A 17,435-nucleotide genomic window follows, 5' to 3' on the forward strand; every position below is an offset into this window, starting at 1 on the left:
TTCTCTCAATCTCTCTTTCTCTTTTCTTATTCTTGAGCTCTTTAAGTCTTGCCCTAAATTCTAATTCTCTACGAAGAAACGCATGATCATTTAAACGCTCAAGAAATAATTTTCCATCATCAATGCAATCCCTAATTAGTTCTAGGTTTCTTTTAATGCTTGAAGGCACAAACTTTCTTCTCATGCAAGCTTTTAAATCATGCCAATTATGTATGGAGGACTTTCTACCTTTCCTAACTTGATATTGTCTTTCATCCCACCACTCACTTGCATGCTCTTCTAACTTAGAGAGATATATGCTAAGGACATAATATTCACTCTCTTCATAAAAACAAGGATTTATTTTATCAATTTCTTTTTCCCAAGCTAGGTATGTTAATGCACCTATGTCTTTACCAAAAGATGGAAGATTCCTAGCTTGTTTGAACATTTCATCAACATTATCTAACCTAGAAGACCTATATGAACTATAAGAAGACATCTTTGTTTTTAAGAGTTTTCTTAATTTAAAGGGTTCGAAACTTTCACTTAGACAAGTCCCAGGTAAGAGAGGTGAGCTAAAGAGCTGCTTAAGTACCAAGTCTTGCCTTGCCAGAAATGTCTTAGGCTACTAACTAATTACCCCTTAAACTAAAATCACCTTTAGAAACAAAGTACACAACTCAAACAATCACAAACAATTAAACACTAAAAGACTAGACTCTTCGGACTCTAATGTGAAAAGGCTTAGAGTTTAATCCCTTCTAGCCTAATCACCCCTAAACGTGAACACAAAATCAAACAATATTTAAAGTCTACTCCTATGGTGAGGCTTGTTGCTTTGGCTAACAAGACACACTCACCTGTCTAGCTATGCTAAAATTAAAGCAAGTAATTAAAGCAAGTAAAGTTGCCAAGAGTTTGAAAGAGCACCAAGGACTCTTGCAAAGCACTTGGACTTTATAAAAGGCCTTTTTACTAAACAAGCTAAAGCTAACAGTAGGCTAACACAAGCCTATTACAAACAATTTGAACAAATCAAATACAAAAACTATGCTACGGTCCTGGTCCACTTCTTGTGCTCAACGAATACACTCTTGTTGTTAACCAGCCTTGGATCTCCTAGCTTTTATCTACTCTTCCCTTTCACTCGGTCTGGTGCAACTGAGACATTGAATAATTCCTATTTGCTCTCAACTTGTTCCAAGTATTCTGCACAGTTAATTTTCAACCAAAATCCTCCTCCAAGGGGTCACTAGTGCAGAACGGGCTATAGACGTCCGTTCTGTGGGCCTTTTGACGTCCGACCTCCAATGGACGTCTATGCGGGTGACGTCTATGTAGACGTCCGTTGTGCCAGGCCGGACGTTTATACAAACGTCCGTTGTGTCAGGCCGGACGTCTATAAAAACATCCGCTATGTTAGGCCGAACGTTTATATAGACGTCCGTTGTGTCAGGCCGGACGTCTATATAGACGTCCATATAGACGTTTGGCACCTCGACCCTTGACGTCTACTTGGCTGTATTGTTAGTGGTAGGGGCTGGGGGGTTGGACGTCCGTTTGTGCACTGCCGGAACGGCCTAAGAATGTAGCCCAGAAACAGTCAAAGGGAGGGAAATCGAGGAGGGAACAACATAAAACGTAGCCCAAAAACAGTCAACGAATCCGCCCAAGAACACGCAAGAGACTGCAAAAAAGTACCGAAAACGATTTTTAATCGGTTCAAATCAAAGGTATTTCATCACAGAGCAATGTAATCGGATTGAAAGTTAATTTAAACGGTCCAAAAAAGAGAAAACGCACCTGGAAAATCAATGGAGCAGACAGCGTTCGCGGGGAGAAGACGAGCGTAACTGCTCGCGGGTTCGCGTTTACAATATTAATACTGTTATAGACGTCCGCGCCCTCCCAGGACGGACGTCTATAATATTATAAACGTTCGCGCCCTCCCAGGACGGACGTTCAAGTGGCTGACACATGGGGAGTTGAAACGTTCAATGTTCAACCTAGTGAACGTCTGTGCCCTCCCAGGACGGACGTCTATAATATTATAAACGTCCACGCCCTCCCAGGACGGAGTTCAAGTGGCTGACACATGGGGAGTTGAAACGTTCAGTGTTCAGCCTAGTGAACGTCCGCGCCCTCCCAGGACGGACGTTCAAGTGGCTGACACATTGGCAGTTGAAACGTTCAGTGTTCAGCCTAGTGAACGTCTGCGTCCTCCCAGGACGGACGTCTATAATATTATAAACGTCTGTCTCGCCCCAGGACGGACGTTCTAACGTTTGACCATGGGGACTGAAACGTTCACTTGTTCAGCCTACTAGACGTCCGTTACCCCCAGACGGACATTCATAATATTATAAACGTCCTTCTTGCCTCAGGACGGACGTTCTAACGGCTGACCATGGGGACTGAAACGTTCACTTGTTCAGCCTACTAGACGTCCGTCCCCCCAGACGGACGTTAATAATATTATAAACGTCCGTCTTGCCTCAGGACGGACGTTCTAAGGGCTGACCAGGGGGACTGAAACGTTCACTTGTTCAGCCTACTAGACGTCCGTCCCCCTCCCACGGACGTCTATAATATTATAAACGTCCGTGATGAGTCGTTATTTCTTGAATTATATTTAGTTTATTGCACTTAAATAAACCAGGGAATTGTGTTTAATTGCTTGTTATTTCCCCGTTTTTCCGAATTCTGCTTAATTTGGTCGGAAATTTGTAATTGTGCTAATTTGGATTTTCTGAGCTGATTAAGTGCATTTTTGAAGTGCAGGAAAATTTCGGAAATACATTTTGGGACATCAGGAAGAATGCCGAATAAATTCAAGACTCTCCACACAGACATTTTAGAATTAATTAAATTGTAACTCAGTAGTTTAGAATTTCTGTATCAACTTTTATAGTTTGGGACAAATTTTGATAAATTAGATTAGACCCAAAATTAGAAGTTAGTGACTTGGCACCCTAGGGTTTTAGTGTGTGGGCCCTACCCTAAAAAAAAAGGACACACGGCCCTTAAAAAATAGGCCAGCTGCCACTTGCAAAAGCAGCCCCCACACACTCTCGGTCTTGGTTCTCTTTGGGGGTCTCTCTCGGGTTTTGGTTTTGGGGTGAATTTTTCTTTGGTTGAAAACACTGTTGCAAAGGAAGTTTTTATGAAATTAAATTTTCTTGCTTTGACTTGAGCACACGTTACGTTTTCAGTTTGTCATTTAATTTCAATTTGGTTCATGAAATTATTGGAGTGAAGTTATGTCCAGTAATGCTTCATTACTAAGCTGTACGGTGGGTTTTACTTTGGAGAAGATGCGTTGATTCCAGGAGCTGTGTGGTGTGCACGGTTAGATGGCTGGAAGGCTTTGATTAAATGCGAGTAGGTAGTGTGCAGGGAGCGTACGGAGAAAGAGAATGGAGCGGTGCTGAATGAGAGGATTCATTAGGTGCCATGGTTGGAAGCATGAGGAATGGTGTGCACGCATACGTGGAGATGGATTGAGGAAGGAGAAAGCTGGAGGTGTCATGGGATAGGGTCACGGCTTTTTCACGGAACAGGATTTCTTTCATTTTAGTAATCAGGTCAAAGTGACAGCAATGTCACGTGAAGAAGGGAGAAGGGCATTTTAATTTTTCTAGAATGTATTGTGCACAAAAAAATGGAGCTGGAAGAAGAGTAGCTACACGCGCAAGGTGTCACGGTTGGATGTGTCACGGCTGATTCAAGTAGAAGAAGAAAGCTGTAGGTGTCACAGCGTGGGAGAAACACGCAACCTAGGAAGATGGGTCTGAGCTTTTGAATTCTGCACTTTGAATTCTGCACGGTCACGGCTGCACTCAACTTTGCTGGAACGGAGATTGATTTCTCTTTAATTGGGTTCAACACATATTTCTTTATTGCTTTCTTAGTTGTTCCGAATATTGCATTTTCATTTATTAGATAAGGCATAGTTTCTTCAATTTTTTTATTCCAGTAGTAATGATGCTCTTGTCATTTATTTATTTGCATTTCCACGTGTCACACACTTTGGCATTTAATTTGTATCCGCTGAATTTCAATTGGTTCCAACTCTTTTAAATTGAAGTTTTATTAGCTTAAGTGTAGCAATTGTTTATTCCAAGATGTAATGTGTGTTTTCTGATGTATCAATTTTTATTCAAGTGAGTCAAGCAAGTTTTCTTTAATTTAATGTTAGCGTAAGTTAGTTGGGTTGGTCATTAGTGATATTATATTGTTTTTTTTTTTTTTCTTTGAGATTTCCGGATGTACTTGTGTTTGTTAACTTTCTTATTGGTGTTTTAATTTAGTTCATTTTGAATCACAAAAATCACAACCCCCCCTTCGTGTTTGATCTGAGACTGAACCAAAATTGGTCCTTGAGAGACGACCTAGGAGTCACTTCCTAGTCTATACTGCATTCTTTTATGTGCGACCCTCTCATCAGTCCGGCTCGACCAAGGACGGACGTCTCGAGTTTTACTTATTGACGAATATGCCACCGGTCAATTATATACGTTGGGGCTTTTGTGGACGGACGTCTATGAGGGGACATTAAAAGCCAATTCTGCACTAGTGGGTGAAGAAAGTGTGATTTTGCTTCTTCTGGCCAAAGATACTAACCCTAATTCGGCTAAAACCTTATATAGCCTTCTAAAACTTACAAAAAAGTGGCCCAAGGGCCAATAAAAGGGCGTTCAGTGGTAATTACCACTCAGTGGTAAGTGTGGTTCTTCTATTTGACTCTCAGCTGCAGTTTTACCCCTTAGAGGTGATTGTGGGACTTCAGAGTGCCGCTCAACGGTAAAAGTGACGCTGAGCGGTACTTGCGGCTCTTCTTTTATGCACTTTTTCTTCCTTTTCTAAGTTCAACTTCTGACCACTTCACTTCTTCCATTCAATTCATCTTAAAACCTACAAAACAAGGAAAACAAAGCATAAAACCCATCCAACTCTCTTATTTCCAAAACATAAGCAAAAGCATGATTACAAGCTAGTTTCTAAATCATAAAGGTTGTCTTTAAGGTTAAAATTAAGTTTAAAAAAATAACAGTTTTCAATTGTTATCAATTAGCCCAGCGAAGTCACAAGCCAAGAAAAGCCCTTATGATGAAAACTTGGTTGTGAGTATGTTTGATTTGGTTAAATGAAAGACAAAATTAATTTGTGTGACACTATGATAACACAGTGAAAGAACACCAACACCTCACTATACACCCTTAAGTTGAGTGATACACTTTTGAGTGCTTGAGTGAAACACTTTCTTTGGTTAGGATTGGTTCTCTGAATTTGTGATTGCATCTCTGCTTGGTTGATTGGTCATTCTTAAGGATAACATCTGTTGAAAAGATATGAGCATCACATTGATTTTAATTGAACTAAGGCATTTGCACATCTTGACTGAGATCTTTATGCTGAATTGATAAAAGTGATTTCTTGTCTTGGGAGAAAAAGGTTTTTGAAAAATGTTGAGTCATTGTAGTGATTGTTCTGAAGAGCTGAGTTACATTTTTGTTTTGCTTGGCGACAAGCAAAAATCTAAGTTTGGGGTTGTGTTAACGATTGAAAGTACTGTTATTTGTGATGTAATTTTGATACTAAATACACTCTTTTTCACTTAGAAACTAGCTTGGACTCATCGTTTTCATTTAATTGTGTGAATAAGAGAGTTGAGATTGAATTTGATGATTTTATGACTAATTTCCCTTATTTTTGGTAATGAGAGAATGTGGAAAGCAGAGATGAAGTGCTAAGGAGTTAGAACTCAGAAAGGCCTGAATAGCACCTAAAGGAGGAACCGCACGAAGCTTGGGCGCCTTGTCCGAGGTTTGAGCCGCGAAAAAAATCGACGTCAACCGCTAGGGCACCTCCTAGGCCGCCTGAGCGGTGGCCCCCGATGCCTAGGCAACCAATTGAAGGCTCAAGCCCTACATGCCCTACATGAGGATCATCCACCACCCCCGGCCCTAAATGGGGTGCCCAAGCGTCGTACGTCGCAGATCTGACCCAGTTTTTGCTTTATTTCGACTCTTTTGGACCAGGCCCTGTTTCTACTCTTTTCCAAGTTCATTTAAAGGACCCAGGCGCTCTAGGTTTTGCATATGTGGCGGGAGCACACAACAACACACTTTTCTATTCTCTAAAGGCGGATCTGGAGGTGGGAGCTTCCTCTTCTACTCTTAGGGTTTCACTATCTCATGCTTTTCCATTATTCATATAGTTTCTCCATGTCTATGGGGAACTAACTCTATTTGTTGTTGGGGAATGATGTAACCTTGTGAACTCTCATGTATTTGCATTGATTCTTAATTTATATGTTTTTTACATTAATTATTAGTGAATTCATCTGTTTCAATGCTTGCTCTATTTAACTCATTTAGTAGCATGATTTATGAATTGCATGAGTGCCGGGAGGTTCCTTACAATTCAGGTTCTTGTTGAATTCTCCCAAGGGTAATATTTCTCATGGATGAGGGTATGAGTACTTGGTCGTCTTAAGCTCTTGATCTTCAAACTTAATTTTCTAGGAACGCTAGGAATTGCACGAACTAGGAATTAAGGCAGGCTTATTGTGCCGAGGGATCGGGTTTCTAAGTAGTTTAGTGAGTGATGTTAATATTAAAGTGAAAAAAGAATTTTTATATACATGAAGTAAACTTGGTGAAACCCTAACAACATACTTATCTCATTTTATAAACAACCTTCGTTCATCTCTGTGTTACTCTATTATTGATCAATTGCATTCATATTTAATTTTATGTCTTTGCATTTGAAACCAACAATCTCATTTTATTTAAGTCTTAATTAATTGAGTTATCTCACAACTGTTTAGTGCCGAGAGTCTTCAGGGATACGATACTTGGTCTTACCATTTTATATTACTTATATGTGATTCGGTACACTTGTCGATCCATCAACAAGTTTTTGGTTTCGTTTCTGTAGATCAAAATATTTTTAACAACTAGCTCACATCAACATGGGTCAACTGAACAAGCTAGTATCAAAGGATCTTGTCATTGGTCTTCCTAATATTCGCTACGCTTTTGAGAGATTATGTGATGCTTGCCATAAAGGAAAACAAACTAGGCAGTCCTTCAAGAACAAAAGGGAGATGTCAACTTCCAGACCTCTGCAACTTCTACATATAGACTTATTCCGTCCCTCAAAGGTGAAAAGTCTAGGTGGAAATTCTTATGGATTAGTAATCGTGGATGACTATTCTCGCTTCACTTGGACCTTCTTCATCTTTGCCAAGAGTGACACACTCAAGGTGTTTAAGAAGTTTGCTGCTATTATTCAAAATGAGAAGGAACTCAGAGTCAAATCGATTAGATGATCACGACAAAGAATTTCAGAATGAAGCATTTGATGATACTGTGCGGAAAAGGGAATATCACACAATTTTTCAGCACCTAGAACACCTCAACAAAATGGTGTGGTTGAAAGAAGAATAGAGCATTGGAAGAGTTAGCAAGAACAATGCTAAATGAAATGAACATGCCAAAGTATTTATGGGCAGATGTAGTAAGTACAACATGCTACATATTGAACATAATTGTAATAAGATCAATGTTGAAAGTAACTCCATATGAGTTATTCAAAGGAAGAAAGCCAATATCTCACATATAAGGATCTTTGAATGCAAATGTTTTGTACTAAACAATGGAAAGGAAAACCTTGGTAAGTTTGACTACTGCCAAGAGGAAGGAATCGATTATGATGAAACTATGCACTTGTGGCTAGACTGGAGGCAATAAGAATTCTTCTTGCTATTGCATCAGTGATGAAATTCAAACTATATCAAATGGATGTCAAAAGTGCATCCCTAAATGGATATATTAAAGAGGAAGTTTATGTGGAACAACCACCAAGATTTAAGGATTTTGAACATCCCGACTATGTCTTCAAGCTCAAAAAGGCTTTGTATGGGTTGAAGCAAGCGCCAAGGTCATGGTATGAGAACCTAAGTGAGTTTCTGGTAAAGAAGGGATTCTCCAGGGGTAAAGTTGACTCAACCCTCTTCATTAAAAGAATCCTACTTCGTGCAAAGAATTTTCCAAGACTATGCAGGATGAGTTTGAGATGTCCATGATGGGAGAGCTTACTTACTTTCTTGGTCTTCAAGTCAAACAAGCTAAAAATGGAATTTTCATTCACCAACCCAAGTATTGTATTGATCTGTTGAAGAAATTCAAAATGCTGGATTGCAAGGAAGCTGAAACTCCAATGGCTACAAACTGCTACCTAGATCTTGATGAACCTGGTAAGGATGTTGATCAAACGATGTACAAAGGTATGATCAGATCTTTGTTATATCTAACTGCCAGTAGACCAGACATCATGCACAATGCATGTCTTTGTGCTAGATTTCAGTCTTCACCTAAATAATCACACCTTACTACTATAAAAACGAATTTTAAAATATCTTAAAGGAATCAAAAGTCTTGGACTGTGGTATCCAAACGGCACAAATATTTTTCTTGAAGGTTATAGTGATTCTGACTTTGGAGGCTATAAGCTAGATAGAAAGAGCACTAGTGGCACTTGTCATCTACTTGGATCTTTTTTAATCTCTTGGCATTCAAAGAAACAAGCTTGTGTGGCATTATCTATCGCAAAAGCTGAATACGTAGCAGCTGGTAGCTGATGGACAAATTTGTAAGCACCAAAATATGATGTCACAAACTTGTTTCACAATCGGCAAGTATGACCGAATCGTTTCAAGTAATAAACTTGGTAAGACCAAGTATCGTTCTCCCAAAGGACTCACGGCCTAGTTTAGTTATGTGATTTGTTGATTAGCTAAGACTTACAAACGAAATATTTGGATTTTATTATGCAAGACGAAAAGTAAACATGTATGCATGAATTGATCAATGGCAAAGACAAAAGATAAACACTTTCAAGGAATTATATGAATGAATATGTTGTTGGGGGTCAATTTCATCTCATCCACTCTCATATATTTTAGGAATTCAACATTCAAATCATCATTGTTAATGCCACTCTCTAATGTACCATTCTAGATGGCTTCTCCCTAATCAAATAGTTCATACAATTCCTAGCATTCCTAATGATTAGTTCATGAGTGCAGGAGCTTAAAGGCAACCAATATAATATTGTCAGTATAATATTGGGAGAAATTCCCCGGATCTAGATTTCCCCGTACGTGTCCGTATCAACAAAACCAATAATCATGCATTAGAATGAGTTAAACAATGCAAGCATTGAGCAAAGAGGAAAAACCCTAACTAATGATGAAAGAAAGCATATGTCTTAATTCAAAGATGTACTCAACAAATCCATATATGAGAGCTTCAAGAGATTACTTTGATTCCCCAACAAACATACAAGGTTTAGTTCACCATATTCATGGTGAACCTAGATGAATAACAATGAAAGTATGAAAGAATAAACCCAATAAAGGTGAAGAGGTAGCCTGAGCATCCAAGATCCTCCTTCAAAGGGGTGAAAGAGAGAGTGTTTGCCTCGTTTCTGCCAAAGATCCTAACTATAGGACGTGCAAGCCCTTATATACTAATCTAGAGTTACAAAAGATTACAAAAGTCCAAGCCCAAAAAGTGCCGCTCAGCGGTATTTACCGCTCAGCGGTGATTGCGCGTCTTCTTTCTTCCCCTCAGCGGCCATTTTGCCCCTCAGCGGTTCCAACGTCACCTCTTGAGTGCCGCTCAGCGGTAGTTTGCCGCTGAGCGGTGCCTTCGACTTCTCCTTTTTGCACTCTTTCTTGTCTTTTCTAATGTCCTCTCTCTTATTCTTCACTTCTTTCACCAAATTCACCTCAAAACCTGCACAAAAACACTTAAATCAAGCATAAACCTGTCCAGCTCTCTTATTTCTGAAAATATAAACAAAAGGCATGATTTCAAGCTAGTTTCTAAGTCTAAAGGTTGCTTTTAGTATCAACTTTAAGCATGAAAATAACAGTTTTTCAACTGTTATCACAACCCCAAACTTAGAACTTTGCTTGTCCTCAAGCAAATAAAATGTAACTCCATCTCCAACCAATTCATATGATGGTTCACTCATTCAAAATCCTCTTTTCAAGATAAGTAATAACTTCACTCAAACTTAAGACCAAGAGTTCAATCAAGATGTGCACATGCTTTAGTGTTCACAAAGTCATTTAAATTCCAACAAATGCTATTTTTCATGAATGATCAATCAATTAAGCATGGATGTTCATGTGCTTATGGAATATTTCCTCACTAGGTAAAGTGTTTCACTCAACACACAAGTGTATAAGAGGTAAAGTGTTTCACTCATTCACTCCACTATCACAATGTCACATGAATCAACTTTGCCTTTCATTTAACCACAATCAAATACATTCACAAGCATGCATCATCACAAGGACTTTTCAATGGCTTATAATGTGGCTGGGCTAACAAGAAAATTGGTTTTTCTGGATCACAAAATCCTTGAGTTAAGAGAATCATAACAACACAATCTTCTTATTCATTCCCAACTTTCTTTTGCCTTTGCTTTTGCATTTGCATTGAGCTTTGCTTCTTTTTCTTTTCTTTTCTTTGCATATTCTTACTTTTTAGCTGTTAGCTCAATGCTTTTTCCTTTTTCATGTTTCCCCAATAACCCCAAACTTGAACATTTAACAATACCACACAAGATCTTCTACTTAACTCAAGGTAAAGATTTTCAATCAAGGGTGTTCAGTGTATATTTAAGGCTAAGGGTTCAAAGGATAGAACACAACGTGTTCTCTTTTAGAAGGCTAACTTTATGAATTTGGCCAATAAAAAGGGTTTCAAAAAACGGCCTTTGATCATATGATGCAAAACAAGCAATTGATTCAATCATAGAAAACCTGGGCAAAGTCATTCATGCTTTCAAAGTAATAGCATTCAACAATAACAACTCTGGAGCTCAAAACCTCACATATAAGCTCATTCACATTTGACATGCACATCCTGCTTAATTTCACAATCACAATCATGATATTATGCATTTGTTCACAAAGCTTGTGAATCACCTGTATAAGCATTTTAATGTGCACATCATCTCAACATCAATCAATCAATAAGCATCATCAAGCATTACTTATCACACAATCACAGTTAATAGCAAACCATCATAAGAAACCAGGTGTTCAATAGAGTACATCAAACCCTAATCTAAAAACAAAAACAAATAAGTTCAGAAAACTTAAACCACAAAAGCATAATCATATGATAGCATTCATCAGTAAATGCTATCTCAGCTCCTCATCAGTCCGAGCTCTCTGTATCTTCCTCTTCCTCTTCATCATCATCTCTCATCAAATGCATCCTCCTCCTCAGCTTCATCTTCATCCATGTCTCGGGCTGAAGCTTCAGCTGCTTCAGCTCCTCCATGCCATGGTTCTTCTGGCCAAGCTACCACATTATGGAATTCATCCATAGTCCACCTGTGTGCTGGAGGGGTATCATACATCCCCACTATCATCTCAGCCGTGGCCACCTGCCCTCTGTGGATGGACTGCAACTGAGCACCTATAAGAGACATATACATGTCCCTCATCTGGAATGGTTCTGCCTCATGAGTATCAGTAGAAGTCCTGCTCTGTGCTGCCCTTCTCTCTCTACGAGCCTGGCGTGGTGGCACTGGCTGGGCTGCCTCCTCACCTCCACAGTACTGTCTGTAATAGGCCTCATCTATAGCTTTTCTTGGCCTCTCAAATGGTGGAACAGAAGTGTCCACCCCAGCTAGCTTGCAAAGGTGAGTGATCAAAGAAGGATGTCCCAGTGGTGCTTTGTTGTTTGAGGTGTTAGCACACACACTAATCTCATCAGCTATCACCTGCCCAATATTAACATTCAAGTTTCTGATAGCACAGTAGATGAAGAGTGCCCTGCTGAGAGTAATATCTGACACATGTGAACATGGCTGAATGTTGGCATGAGAAAATGCCATCCAATACTTTGCAAGACGAGTCAAATCTGTCCTCCTAATATTAACCACTGAGCCAGATCTATTCCTTTGGAAGTGTCCTCCAGGTATGCACAATACTCTCTCAACATCCTCAAAGTCAGCACCTTCCTCCATGCTAAGAGCAAACTGGCATTGCTCACCAGCCCACACAGTATCCAGAAAGTTATTGATGGAGTCAGGATCATACCTGATAGCATGGCCTCTAACATAGCCCAAATAATTCTCAGCTGGATAATCACCAATCTTCTTTGCATTGGTGTAGAATTCCTTCACCACAGCTATGTTGGCAGGTGCTGGATAAGTGGCTAGCTTTCCCCAATCATTCCCTAACACTTGCTCTCCAAATTGAGGAGCAAAGTTAGGTATCATTCCAACCTTTCTCTCCATTAGAAGTCTCCTGTCCTGAACCACCCTAAAGTGCTTCTCATGTTTCCTAGAGAGGAACCTGCCATTATGGGGCTGCTCTGGTTCCTTTTCCTTTCTCTTGGTTGCCATGGTTTTCAATCTCTTTCCTGAAGAAGATGCCATTCCTGCATTCAATCATAAATCCAAAACCACAGAACATGATGTTAATCATTAGTAAACACAAAACAAAACTCCTTTTGAAGCTAAACCACCGCTGAGGGCCAGAATTTCCCCTCAGCGCCACCAGTGCCATATTCAAACACGCAACAAACCAGAAAAAGCAAATCTGGCAGAGTGCCGCTCAGCGGTAAATGCCGCTCAGCGGTGATCTGCAGATTTTTTGCAAATCTCATTTTTAAACTGTCCTAACTCCACCCAAATGCAATTTTCAGTTTTCCAGTTCATAATCAAGCAGTTTAATCGGTTCAAACATCAAATATATCATCAAATCATGCATAGAAATCAAAACCCCTAAATATTCATGCTTTGACAATCACAGTCAATTTCAAGAACCCTAGAATGAACAAAATGCATTTTACTTACTTGGGTGGAGATGCTAGATGATATGAGAATGCTTCCAAACTAGAATGCTCTCTTCCAACCCCAAACTTTGATAGCACACTAGTGAAAAAGTGAATAGAAGAGAGATTTTCTTAAGAGGGAAGAGTGAAAAGATGTGGAAAACCTAGGAGAAGGTGTGTGGAAGTGTTTGTGCAGAGAGAAGTCTGGAAATAAACCCTAAAACGCAGCTTGGGGTATAAAAATACCCTAATGGGCTCGGGTCCCGCTAAGGGGAACTAAAGCCCAGTCTGCGAGAGTACCGCTCAGCGGTAAAATACCGCTCAGCGGCACTTTCGTGATGTGCTCCTCTCCTTCTTTTCTTGACCTACGTGCCTTCCCTACATGTCCCTCATAGGTTCCCTGCAATTCAATGTTAAAAATGCTTATGCAAACCCTAACTAAAATAAACAAACAAAAACAATCAATCAACTGGGTTGCCTCCCAGGTAGCGCTTGTTTAACGTCACGAGCCTGACCCAAATTCCACCAACACCCATCAGTAGGTGTTTCCAACTTACCAGCACCCATCAGTAGGTGCAAAATTTTCTCACCAACACCCATCAGTAGGTGTTACAAACCTAACATCCTTCAGTAGATGCTGGATCCAACAAAAATATTTACAAAACTAATGTTCACAAATTTAAAATTACAAAACCAAATCAAAAGTTTTTAAATTCACTGGGTTGCCTCCCAGCAAGCGCTCTTTTAATGTCATTAGCTTGACCTAGTAAAGCTCAAGTTCCTTCTTCTTTTTCTTCTTCTTCCTACTGAACTTCTTCAGAAATTTGATCAAACCAGGAACCTGTTGCAGTGTCTCAATCATAGGAACTTTAATCTCCAATTTCTTGAAGATTTCCATGAAGCACTTAAATTTCTTTTCCTTCCTATGATTCTTCTTTAGATGAGGATGTGATTTTTCATGTGATTTCTTCTTCTTTCCTCTCATCTTCTTTTTCTTCCTTTTTCTCTCCCTAAATTTTCTCTTTTTCTCTTCTTTTATTTTTTTCTTCCTTTCTCTTTTTCTTCTCAACTTCTTTATCTTCACACAAATTTTCTTTCTCTCTTCTCTCTCAACCAATTCTTTTTCTTTTTCTTCATCTTTATCTTTCTCACTCAACTCTTCTTTCTCTTTTCTCTCTACCCTTTCCTCATCTCCCTCTAATTTTTCCTCATCAAGAATCTTGTCACTTTCAGTGATAATGACTTGCCCTTCCTCCTTAAGGTTAACATCAGTATTAACATCATCATTTAATATATGACTAATGTGACGAAGTTGCATCTCCATTCTTTTACATGATTCTTCAATGCTTTTCTGAGTAGAGTCGGAATTCTTCAAAAATCGTTGAAGGGTGTCCTCCAACCTATCCAAACTTCCTGATAGAAAGGGTTGTTGCTGCCATTGTTGTTGTGGTTGGTTCTCAAATTGTCCAGCAGCTTGCCAAAATTGGCTTTGATCCATGCTTGAGTGAGGTTCCCACCATTGGTTGAGATTACTTTGGTAGAATTGAGTGCCCCTATAGTTAAACTCTTGACCAAATTGCATTCTGCAGACATTAGGCACAAAACCCTAAAAACAATTGTTAGCGCAAAAAGATATAGGAGAAGATAGAGATTCAAAAGATAAAAAGATTTAGAAGATAGAAGATTTAGAAGATAGAATGAAATAAAACCTAATCTAAAATAAAATCTAATCTAAAAGATAAAAATAAAATCTAACCTAAAAAAAAAAAGATCTAATCTAATCTAATCAAATAAAATAAAATCTAACCTAACCTAAAAGATAGAATAAAATAAAATAAAATCTAATCTAAAAAGATAAAAAGATAAAATCTAATAAAATAAAATAAAATCTAATCTAAAAAGATAAAATAAAATCAAATAAAAAACAGAAAATAAAAACAGAAAACAGAAAAACAGAAAACAAAAAAACAAAAAAAATAAAAATAAAATCAAATAAAATACAAACTGAAAAATATAAACAGAAAAATAAAATAAGATAAAATAAAAATTCGAAATTTAAATTAAAAAATAAAAAAAATAAGTCAAAGATAATCAATAATCACACAAATTAACCAGTTAAACCACGAATCCCCGGCAACGGCGCCAAAAACTTGATGGACAAATTTGTAAGCACCAAAATATGATGTCACAAACTTGTTTCACAATCGGCAAGTATGACCGAATCGTTTCAAGTAATAAACTTGGTAAGACCAAGTATCGTTCTCCCAAAGGACTCACGGCCTAGTTTAGTTATGTGATTTGTTGATTAGCTAAGACTTACAAACGAAATATTTGGATTTTATTATGCAAGACGAAAAGTAAACATGTATGCATGAATTGATCAATGGCAAAGACAAAAGATAAACACTTTCAAGGAATTATATGAATGAATATGTTGTTGGGGGTCAATTTCATCTCATCCACTCTCATATATTTTAGGAATTCAACATTCAAATCATCATTGTTAATGCCACTCTCTAATGTACCATTCTAGATGGCTTCTCCCTAATCAAATAGTTCATACAATTCCTAGCATTCCTAATGATTAGTTCATAAGTGCAGGAGCTTAAAGGCAACCAATATAATATTGTCAGTATAATATTGGGAGAAATTCCCCGGATCTAGATTTCCCCGTACGTGTCCGTATCAACAAAACCAATAATCATGCATTAGAATGAGTTAAACAATGCAAGCATTGAGCAAAGAGGAAAAACCCTAACTAATGATGAAAGAAAGCATATGTCTTAATTCAAAGATGTACTCAACAAATCCATATATGAGAGCTTCAAGAGATTACTTTGACTCCCCAACAAACATACAAGGTTTAGTTCACCATATTCATGGTGAACCTAGATGAATTACAATGAAAGTATGAAAGAATAAACCCAATAAAGGTGAAGAGGTAGCCTGAGCATCCAAGATCCTCCTTCAAAGGGGTGAAAGAGAGAGTGTTTGCCTCGTTTCTGCCAAAGATGCTAACTATAGGACGTGCAAGCCCTTATATACTAATCTAGAGTTACAAAAGATTACAAAAGTCCAAGCCCAAAAAGTGCCGCTCAGCGGTATTTACCGCTCAGCGGTGATTGCGCATCTTCTTTCTTCCCCTCAGCGGCCATTTTGCCCCTCAGCGGTTCCAACGTCACCTCTTGAGTGCCGCTCAGCGGTAGTTTGCCGCTGAGCGGTGCCTTCGACTTCTCCTTTTTGCCCTCTTTCTTGTCTTTTCTAATGTCCTCTCTCTTATTCTTCACTTCTTTCACCAAATTCACCTCAAAACCTGCACAAGAACACTTAAATCAAGCATAAACCTGTCCAGCTCTCTTATTTCTGAAAATATAAACAAAAGGCATGATTTCAAGCTAGTTTCTATGTCTAAAGGTTGCTTTTAGTATCAACTTTAAGCATGAAAATAACAGTTTTTCAACTGTTATCAGTAGTTGTTCTGCTCAGTCTCTTTGGATCAAGAGCCAACTAGAAGATTACAGTATACCACTAGATCACATTCCCTTAAATTGTGATAACACAAGTGCAATAAATTTGACTAAAAATCTTGTTCTTCATTCAAAAACTAAGCATATTGAAATAAGGCATCACTTCATACGAGACCACATCCTCAAGGGTGAAATTAAGGTCGAATATGTAGATACCTTATGATACAAGAAGGTCTAACACCATAGGACCCATCACAAGGGGAATGACCAAAAAGCTCCAAGATGAATATTCTCCTCAAGGTCAAGTACTATTTGCTATCTTTGGATGGAAAATTGGAGAACAAGAAGATATGCCAAATCTGCCAAAACATGGAGAAGGGTAAAAAGGACATTTCTATACAAAAAGGGGTGTACTTATCCTTCTATGGGGCTGCATTAGTAAATGTTTTTTTTCACATAAAACTCAATTTTCACGTGTTTTAGAAGCCATACATGTAGCACATGGGTTCAGATCTGCAACGTGAAAATTGCTTGCTTAAAGCCTTGAGATTAATCTATAAAATCTCGTAGGAAAAGCTTGTAAATCACTTTTGGATTGTAGTAAAGAATTTCTGCTGAAATGTTTAGCAAATTCCTTCTCCAAGAGTCACTTCTTAGCTTGATCTCCATTGCAACTTTCTTCCACTCTAGGAAGCCGTCTGAGTTGTGAATCACCTCTCCAAGCACCTCCCAACAAAAGTTGTGCATAAAAGAATGCAGTATAGTGCTAGGAAGTGACTCCTAGGTTGTCTCTCAAGGACCAAATGTGGTTCGAGTCTTAGGACAAACACGCAGTGGGGGGTTTTGAAAGTGTTTTTGTGATTCGAAAATGATGTAAATTAAGACTGGAAATTAAATACAACCAAACATAATTGAAAACAGTGAAATGAATTAACAAAGCGTGAATACCGAACGGTTTCTAAAATAAGTGAGGGAATTGGAAATGCAAGAAGATAAATAAACTGAACAGAACAGACAACATGATAACACTAAATTAAACATTCCAAAAGCCAAAATAATTTAAATGCATTAGAGAAATAAGAAAAAAGGAATCCAAAACTATTATAATGAAATG

Source organism: Vigna umbellata, chromosome 1 (assembly GCF_029865625.1).
Source record: "Vigna umbellata cultivar VRB3 chromosome 1, Vumbellata_1.0, whole genome shotgun sequence".
In the NCBI taxonomy this organism is placed as follows: Eukaryota; Viridiplantae; Streptophyta; class Magnoliopsida; order Fabales; family Fabaceae; genus Vigna; species Vigna umbellata.